Source organism: Miscanthus floridulus, chromosome 18, assembly GCF_019320115.1.
Source record: "Miscanthus floridulus cultivar M001 chromosome 18, ASM1932011v1, whole genome shotgun sequence".
Lineage (NCBI taxonomy): Eukaryota > Viridiplantae > Streptophyta > Magnoliopsida > Poales > Poaceae > Miscanthus > Miscanthus floridulus.
Genome location: NC_089597.1, coordinates 106,454,753 through 106,464,902, shown reverse-complemented (window position 1 = coordinate 106,464,902; position 10,150 = coordinate 106,454,753). Strand labels below are relative to the sequence as shown.

General features: G+C 56.1%; 1 pseudogene; it reads right to left on the bottom strand.

Moving 5' to 3' along the window:
• Positions 1–806: 806 nt before the first annotated feature.
• Positions 807–2,171, bottom strand: LOC136524330 (uncharacterized; annotated as a pseudogene).
• Positions 2,172–10,150: the final 7,979 nt, after the last annotated feature.

Genomic DNA, 10,150 nt, shown 5'->3' with positions numbered 1-10,150 from the left:
TGCTGCCTAGCATCCTTGACTGAAGGACAAAAGCATCTTGACTGGACATCATCTTAGGACAACATATTAGCATCTTAGACTAGCATTTTAGACTAGCATCTTGGCATATGCTCGGCTGGCTAGCAGCCTATAAATATGTATCTCCAAACCCTCAGAGTAAGAATTCAGCGACTAACAACTGGTATAAGAGCCGTATTAGAAATAAACTAGAAAATTGTCCCAACTCCTAGTGTCATCCTCTCTCGATGAGAGTAAGAATTCTGCTACTACCAAGAGTGAGAATTCAGCGACTAACAACTGGTATCAGAGCCGTATTATCCTGTAGCCTGAGCATCTCTTGCTCATCTTCTCTCCCAGCCCCACAACAGCCCAGCTGTTGGCAGCAGCAGCTCCTCCGGCCGCTCATGTTCACTCCTCTCCCTGAAGCAGCCCTCTCCCCACGTAGTAGCCCCCCGGTAGCGCGTCATGTCCGTAGGGCAGTCTCAGCGCTTGGTCGCCTCGAGCATGCGGCGTCAGCAGGAGGCCGAACTTGCCGCGGTAGAGGAACACGAGCGAGCGGTGGCAGAGACCGCTGCGGTGGCGGCAAGGGTGTCGAGGCTGGCAGCAACGGAGCTGGCAGTAGCCAGAGCGGAGGCGGATGCAGCGCGTGCGGCGACAGTGGAGGTCGAGACTCTACGGGCAGCATCGGTAGCTCCATTTCCACTGACGACACCGCCGATGCGGACCTCGAGCTGCTAGAGAGGGAGGCAGCACAAGCGCGGGCGACACAGTGGGCAGCCAGGCACCCCCATGAGCGTGGCGGTAGCCTAGACAGGCGTGGACGCACTGGCGGTGCTCCTAGAGGAGGCGCGCACGGCGGTGGTGCTCCTGGGGCAGGCGCGCACGGTGGTGGTGCTCCTGGGGCAGCCACGCACGCCCACGAGCGCGGCGGCAGCCCAGACAGGCGTGGACGCGCCGGCGGCGCTCCTGGAGGAGGCGCGCACGGCGGTGGCGCTCCTGGAGGAGGTACGCACGGCGACAGTGGCAGACGGGTCGATGGAGAGCGAGGCCTTCACATACAGCATGGCTCTCTCTCCCTAGATCGGTATCGTGGTTACCACGGGCTCTAGGCTGTCGTCAGGGACGTCGGCCCCGGTGGTGGGTGGCCTACCCTCACCAAGACCAACTACGTCGAGTGGGCTACGGTGATGAGGGTAAAGCCCTAGGTGTGGCACATGTGGGAGGCAGTCTGGTACAGCGACGTCGACTACGACCTAGATCGATGGGCGCTGGATGCCCTCATCGCTGCAGTCTCGCCCGAGATGCAGTTCTCACTTACCAACAAGCGGACTGCCAAGGAGGCTTGGGACACCATCGCTGCGGCATGCATCGGCAGCGACCGCGCCCACAAGTCCATACTGCAGGCACTTCGCAAGGAGTGGGAGAACCTGGCCTTCAAGCTAGGTGAGGATGTTGATGACTTTGCTCTCCGTCTCAACACTCTGTTGCAGAAGATGGTGCAGTTCAGCGATGACACCTACGACGAGGAGAGAGCTATCGAAAAGCTCTTCCGCTACATCCCCGAGAAGTACAAGCAGATGGCTCACCCGATCGAGTCTCTGCTGGATCTCTCCACGATGTCGATCGAGGAGATGATAGGTCGCCTCAAGGTTGTCGACAGCGATGAGCCACAGGCTCTCTCGGGGCCCATCACCACTGGCGGGAAGCACCTTCTCACTCGGGAGCAGTGGCTTGCTAGCCAAGGTGATCGGAAGAAGGGGGAGCCTTCTTCAACGATAGGCAGCCGCAAGCGTGGCAAGCCACGCAAGGCGCACAGAGACACCCAGGCCAGGGTGTGAGGATGTGTCGAGGGTGATGCCCGCGGAGGCGCCCAGGGCGGCGCCGCCGGCAGGCACAAGCCGACATGAGACGATGCCTGCCGCAACTGCAGCCAGCTTGGCCATTGGGCCAAGGATTGTCGATAGCCACGATGCGGCCAGGCCCTCATCGTACAGGCGGAGGAGGAGGAGCCGGCTCTGTTCATGGCACATGCAAGCATCGAGCTACCTCTAGCGGCACCAGCCACAGCGGCTCTCCTCCACCTTGACGAGCCAAAAGCACACGCCCTCCTCGGCGACGGCTCCAGCAATGACAAGACTGACGGGTGGTGCCTCGACACCAGCGCCACCCATCACATGATCGGTCGATGGGAGTTCTTCACCGAGCTTGACTCTGGCGTCTGAAGCTCTGTCAAGTTTGGGGATGCCTCTGGTGTGGAGATGAAGAGCGTCGGCTCCATCATCTTCACCATTGTGTCTGGTGAGCATAGGCTGCTCACCGGAGTCTACTACAACCCTGCATTGAGGAACTCCATTATCAGCTTGGGACAGCTGGATGAGAACGGTTCGCGCATGGTGGTTGAGGATGGAGTCATGAGGATTTGGGATCGCCGTCACCGCCTTCTCGCCAAGGTATCCAGAATTGCAAATCGACTCTACATCCTTAACATGCAGGTGGCACAACCCCTCTATCTCGCTGCTCGTCGGGACAACGAGGCATGGCAGTGGCATGAGCATTTCGGGCACCTTCACTTCGAGGCCCTAAAGCGGCTCAGTGCCACAGAGATAGTGTGAGGCCTGCTGTGCCTCAACCATGTGGAGCAGCTCTACGATGTCTGCATGTTGATGAAGCAGAGGCAACTCCCCTTTCCCTAGCGGGCGAGCTTTCGAGCCAAGGAGAGGCTCAAGCTTGTGCACGGGGACTTGTGTGGCCCGGTGACACAGGCCACACTGGGAGGACGATGCTACTTCCTGCTGCTCATCGACGACCTCTCCCGCTACATGTGGGTGATGGTCCTCGGCAGCAAGGGAGAGGCTGCGGACACCATTAGGCGCTCGCAGGCTACTGCGGAGGTAGAGTGCGGCCGCAAGCTACGCGTGCTGTGCACCAACAACGGCGGCGAATTCACGGCGGCTAAATTTACATCGTACTGCGCTGATGAGGGCATTTAGTGCCACTACTCTGCGCTGTACAACCCACAGCAGAACAGCGTCGTCGAGCGGCGCAACCAGATGGTTGTGGGGATGGCCCGAGCCCTTCTCAAGCAGAGGGGGATGTCGGCTGTCTTCTGGGGAGAGGCAGTGGTGTCGGCCATCTACATCCTCAACCGCTCGCCTACCAAGGCACTCGATGGCAGGACGTAAGCCGACGGTCTCCCACTTGCGGGTCTTCGGCTGCCTCGCGTTTGCCAAGGAGCTTGGCCACATCAGCAAGCTCGATGATAGGAGCACTCTGGGAGTGTTCATCGGCTACGCGGAGGGCTCGAAGGCCTACCGCATCCTCGACCCGAAGACATAGCGTGTGTGCACGGTGCACGACGTTGTGTTCGACGAAGGGCGAGGATGGACGTGGGACAAGGCAGTGGATGATGGCTCGACTCCGATGTACGATGACTTCACTGTCGAGTACGTCCACTTTGAGGGAGCTGGGGGAGTAGGTAGCTCTTCTTTGGCGAGCGCGTCTACCCCAGTCCCTGAGCCTCCACCGACCCCGGCGCCTATTACTCTGATAGCACCACGCTCTCCAACCAGGACCTTGACTGCGATGAGTCCTTTGTCGGCTCCACCACAGCTAGCATCGCCACGCACTCTAGCACCGATAGGCACCTCTCCGGGCACGTCTACTCCAACACCAACTCGTGTCGAGCATATCCTGGTTGAGCTCGCTACTCTGCTCTCTCACGACAAGGAGCGCATCGACGCATACCATGACAGCGAGCCGTTGCGGTACCATATGATGGAGAACCTTCTTGGTGACCAGTCAGTGCCGGGACCGGTGCCTCATGACCTAGAGGCACAGTTGCACCTTACGTGTGATGACAGCGAGCCTCGGTCGTTTGTAGAGGCCGAAAGACAAGCGGCATGGCACACCGCGATGCAGTTGGAGATGGATGCGGTTGAGAAGAACCACACCTAGGAGCTTGCTGACCTTCCTCATGGTCACTACGCAATCACCCTTAAGTGGGTGTACAAGCTGAAGAGGGATGAAGTCGGTGCCATCGTCAAGCACAAGGCTCGCTTGGTGGCACGAGGTTTCGTGCAGCAGGAGGGGGTCGACTTCGACGACGCCTTTGCTCTCGTGGCACGGATGGAGTCTATGCGACTCCTCCTTGCGCTAGCTGCCTAGGAGGGCTGGCGTGTTCATCACATTGACGTCAAGTCAGCGGTCCTTAATGGCAACTTGAAGGAGGAGGTCTACATGCACCAGCCGCTGGGATTTGCTATCCTCGGCAAGGAGGGCAAGGTGCTCCACCTACGCAAGGCACTCTATGGCTTGTGACAGGCACTGAGGGCATGGAATGCCAAGTTGGATTCCACACTAAAGGGGATGGGCTTCGGGCAAATCCCACATGAGGTGGCCATCTACCGACGGGCAGTGGAGGAAATGCTCTGCTGGTGGGTTTCTACGTCGACGACTTGGTGATCACCGGCACCAAGGATGCGGAGGTGGCGGCATTCAAGGAAGAGATGAAGGCCACCTTCTAGATGAGTGATTTGGGGCCTCTCTCCTTCTACCTGGGAATCGAGGTGCACCAGGATGACTCCGGGATCATGCTTCGACAGACCGCCTACGCCAAGCGTGTCGTTGAGCTAGCTAGGCTCACCGACTGCAACCCAGCTCTCACTCTGATGGAGGAGAGGCTGAAGCTGAGCTGTGACAGCACGATGGAGGAGGTGGATGCTACGCAGTACTGGTGTCTTGTGGGGAGCCTTCGCTACCTCGCCCACACATGGCCGGACTTGGCGTTCTTCGTCGGCTATGTTAGTCGGTTCATGCAGCGACCGATGAAAGAGCACCAGCAGGCTGTGAAGAGGATCATCTGCTACGTTACGGGGACTCTCGATCACGGCCTCTACTACCCTAGGTGCCCTAGGGTGGCACGTTTCATCAAGTACAGCAACAGTGACCATGTCGGCGACATCGACACCAGCAATAGCACGAGCAGGATCCTCTTCTTCCTCGGCAAGTGCCTTATTAGCTGGCAGTCGGTCAAGCAGCAGGTGGTGGCCCTGTCCAGCTGCAAGGCCGAGTACATAGCGGCCTCCACTGCTTCGACTCTAGCGCTCTGGCTCGCTCGACTGCTCAGTGATCTCCTCGGTAGAGACACTAGAGCGGTGGAGCTCAGGGTGGACAACAAGTCCGCTCTGGCCCTGGCAAAGAACCCCGTGTTCCATGAACGCAGCAAGCACATCCGGGTGAGGTACCACTTCATCCGAGGCTGTTTGGAGGAAGGGAGCATCAAGGCGAGCTACATCAACACCAAGGACTAGCTAGCGGACCTACTCACCAAGCCCCTTGGGAGGATCAAGTTCCTTGAGCTCTGCTCTAGGACCGGGATGGTTCAACTTTCCCCCAAGACGACGCACAAGACTTAGGGGGAGAATGATGGGATAAGTCTCTGTGGTCTTTGTGGGGCTGCAGCAGTCTTTGTGGGACTGCAACATCATGGTGGTCTTGCTGCCCAGCATCCTTGACTAGAGGACAGTAGGGACTGGAGGATAACAGCATCTTGACTGGACAGCATCTTAGGACAGCATATTAGAGGCATCTTAGGATAGCACCTTAGAGGACAGCATATTAGCATCTTAGACTAGCATCTTAGACTAGCATCTTGGCATATGATTGGCTGGCTAGCAGCCTATAAATATGTATCCCCAACCCCTCAGGTTGGCATGGCATTTGTATGAGTTGTATGAGAAATAAACTAGAAAATTGTCCCAACTCCAATGTTATCCTCTCTCGATGAGAGTAAGAATTCTGCTACTACCAAGAGTGAGAATTCAGCGACTAACACTGACATGCCTGGAAGGTTGCAGGGCACCCTTCTGACATGCCCTATTGGTACTATCCTACAGGTGTACAGGATATGGTCCTTGGTATTGCGGTTGACTTGAGCGCCCTGCCTTGCTTGCTCCGCTCATTTTCTGGGTCCTCACCGAGCGGTCGTCCCTGATCGGTTGGTCCTAGTTAGCTCTGACTGCGCTAGTCGGAGAAGAGCTATAAGTAGAGGTTCGGTGCATCCCTGGTCAGAGACACGGGTTGGAGTCGGAAGCAGCGTTGGCCGAGCCTTCTGGTTGGAGAAGCGGGTCGGAGTCGGAAGCGAGCGCCGTTCCTCCCCGGCCAGGTGAAAGCTCTAGTTTGGTTTTGGTTAATTAATGAAACCCAAGTGCTAACCTAGTTTATCAAACTAATTATGAGATATGTAGCACTACTCCAAGTGATGAAGCAATGGCGAAGATCATGACGATGGTGATGGCATGGTGATGATCAAATGCTTGAACTTGGAAAAGAAGAAAGAGAAAAACAAAAGGCTTAAGGCAAAGGTATAAATAGTAGGAGCCATTTTGTTTTCGTGATCAAGACACTTAGCGAGTGTGATCACATTTAGGTTAGATAGCCGTTCTATTAAGAGGGGTGAAACTCATATTGAAATGCGGTTATCAAAGTGCCACTAGATGCTCTAACTCATTGCATATGCATTTAGGATCTAGTGTTTTGCTGCGGGATTCACTTATTACTCTTGGTGGTTGCTGCCACCTAGACAGCTTGGAGCAGTGAGAATCATTGAGTGGAGGTTGGTGATTGTCTCTGGCTCCGATCGTGGTGATTGTGAGGGGTCTTGTGCCTTCCCCAGCGGAGAACCGAAAGGTAACTCTAGTGGATTGCTCGTGTCATTGAGTTACCTCACTTGTGGGTAGGTTCTTGCTGTGTCTAATTGTGTGGACGAGGTTCGTGCAACACCTCTTAGCCGCTGAACCACCAAGTGTTGGTCGACACAACGGGGACTAGCGTGCCGGCAAGCACGTGAACCTCGGGAGAAAAATTGGTTGTCTCTTGCCCTTTGGTATTCTCCCGATGATTGATTTAGTATTCATCTTGTGATTGGTTCACTCCTCTACATGGCAGTATAATCACCCTACTCACTCATTTATATTCTTGCAAACTAGTTGTGGCAAGCTCTTTAGTGTAATTAGAATTGAGAGCTTGTTTTGTTATTTTAAGTTCATCTAGTGGAGCTCTTTAGAGTAGCAAGATTGATAGCTCTTAGTGAGTAGTAACATTGCAAGTTGTGTGCCTAGTAATCATTGCAACTAGAATTGTTGGATAGGTGGCTTGCAACCCTTGTAGAGCTAGAGCAAGTTTGCATTTCGCTGTTTGTCATACTAATCAAATTGCTCTAGTTGATTTGTAGATTTTATAAATAGGCTATTCACCCCCCCCCCTCTTGCCATATTAGGACCTTTCACCTGGCCTTCAGGTCGAAGAGGTGGGCTGAAGTCAGAAGCGAGGCCTTCCGGTCAGAGAGGCGGGCCGGTGTCGGAAGCGAGCGTCGTTCCTCCTTGGCCAGGCCTTCCGGTCAGAGACTGGATCGCCCTTCTGGCCTGTCGTTTAGGTATTTTGGGCTGGCCTAGGAGTTGTGCGTCGTTCGCAACGTCGTTTGCTGGACCGAGCTTTTGCTGGGAAGTAGGTCCATGAGGGACCCCGGGTTTATGAACCCGACAGCAGCCCCCGAGCCCCCGGGCAATTTAGGTAGAATCATCTAGAGGATTTTTGACGGGTGAGCGCACCCGCGGGTGTAGTCCCCGAGCCCCCAGGTGATTCGGGTAGAATCGTCCAGGGGGGTTTTCGTGTCGCCAGCGAGGGAATTTTTTGTTTTGACAGCGGGTGCGCGCGAGCGCACCCGCGGGTGTAGCCCCCGATCCCCCAGGTGGTTCGGGCAGAATCACCTAGGGGTTTTGTCAGCGGGCGTGTATGTGTGCTTTTTGGTGGGCCTAGCCTCCTCTTTCCAGTTTCTGACCCCTCGTTACTAGGAGCGTGGTCCCAAGAATTTAGGCGCGGTCGAGGGACTGGGCAAGATGGAGTCGTCAACCAGGGCGTCGGGTGTGCCAAGGTTCGGGCGAGTCGGAGTCACGGATCCAGACATCGGGTGTAGGCGAGGGATAGACGAGGGATCAGGCGAGATGGACTCATAGACCTAGGCATCGGGCGCAGGTGAGCCGAGGGATCGGTCGGAGTCACAGATCTAGATGTCAGACTAGCCGAGGGATTGGGCGAGTCGGAGTCGTAGATCCAGGCATTGGGCGAGTTGAGGGACCGGGCGAGTCGGAGTCATGGATCCAGGTGTCAGACGAGCCGAGGGATTGGACGAGTCAGAGTGTCTTGAGCCCCTGAGCCCCGTTGGGCTCGGTAGGGGTCAGTTGAGTTTCGTGCGTTACCCTATCCACAGTTTCCACAACTGGAGGGGCTGAGCTAATGTTGCTTGCCTCGATGGCTCAAGTGACGCGCTTGGTGAGCTCGCTAACGGGTACGTTCGAGTGAAATCTGAGTCCGTCATTCATGATGGGGTCGGCATAGCCCTCATGTGGCATTCCACTGCTCCTTAACCCGCGTCCCAGTAGATGTCTGGATCGTTCCAGAGACCGACCCGGGTGGCCCGCTGGCCTCCCCTCGATGGAGATTCTGTGGGCATGGCTCGAGGTTAGGATCGAATGAGAAGGTTGAGATGACCCTGTCTGCTTCGAAGCAGACTGGGCGAGGGCCGCTGGGGCTCATTTGTGTTTTTCTCCACTGGCTCTATTTGACGCGAGGCGGCTTCGAGCCCTTCATGGGCCGGCCTTCGAACACTAGTCGGTCGTTGCTCATGTTGAATGAGCCAACTACCGCTTTGTGACGCAACACGGAGCGTTGTAATGCATTAACTGCATATGCGATGCTTCGGATGTTTGGGATGAATGAATGCATGCATGGATGAATGTGTGAATGCGCGTATGAGAATGGGTGAATGAATGTTTATGCATTTAAAAAATCAAATAAAGTAAGGGGGATTGGTATAGTTACCTTGACGACTTGAGTGACAGGCTTGAGGAGTTTTTTAACGGATATGTCCGAATGGGATCTATGCTCGTTGTTCGTGATGGAGTCGGCATGGCCCACATGGGGCATCCCTCTGCTCCTTACCTATCTCTCGGTATTCACCTGAGCCGTCCGATCGACTCAGGAGGCCCGTTGGTCTCTCCTGGGCGGAGATCCTGTTGTTGGGCCCTTCCAAGTCTTGCCTGGGAAGGCGAGGGCTGCCTATGCATAGTTGCGCCTTGTTTCCCACGCCCACCGTGCGGTAGGGGCAGGGTATGCCTAGGCCACATCCCATCTAACCAGGCACCGTCTCGTCGGGCAGGACGCATCCCACCGTTTCCCATCCGCATTGAATGGGGGAAGGAAGATAGTTTTTCGCCCCAATCCTTCATCGTTTCCCCAACCGCTGTGCCTCCTCCTTAAATAGGGGAAGGGAGAGGGTTTTTGTCCCGTTCCTTTGCCTATTCCCAATCTACTACCTCTCTTCCTTCTTCCTTCTCGCCAAGAGTGCTTGTTTGCCGCGGTGGTTGCTAGGAGAAAAAGGGGAGAGCGAGGGAGAGGAGAAACTCACATATTTGTTCGTGAATCCAGAGCGCAATGTCGAGCTTGAGGTCATCCATTGTGAGTGAGTCGGTGTTGGCCGCCTTCGCCGAAGGAGGTGGCGCGCTAGAGGGCTCCCGCGGGGGAGGCTTTTCCACAGCCTTAGGCCGGCGAGATCGTCTCCTTCCTCGCCTATCACGAGCACGGGCTAGGATACCCCACGCACTGGTTCCTACGCGGGCTCCTCAATGAGTGGGGCCTGGAGCTATAGCACTTCAACCCGATTGGGGTGCTGCACATCGCCGGCTTCATCACCGTCTGTGAGGCCTTCCTCAGGATGGAGCCACATGTGGACTTCTTCCGTCGACTCTTCTCTGGGCGAGCTTTGTTGGAGGGGGACCCACCCACGACCACACCGGTTGGGGGCTTTGCCTTGTAGAAGAAATCGAGTGCGTCGGGCGCCAACCCCGCGTACACCCCCTACGACTCCAATCGGGGGTGGCTTGGGAGTGGTTTTACATCAGGAACCTGACGGAGGCGCCATTTCCACCGTTCACCGGAAGGAGGCCGGAGAGGTGGGACAGCTAGTCGTGGGGCCCATCCAGCCAGCAGAACAAGCTAGAGGTCATCAGGACAGAGCTCTAGAAGCTGGTGAAGCAGGGCCTCGACGGGGTGTGGGTGTTCCATACCTTCTTCCGCCGAAGGGTCGCTCCGCTGG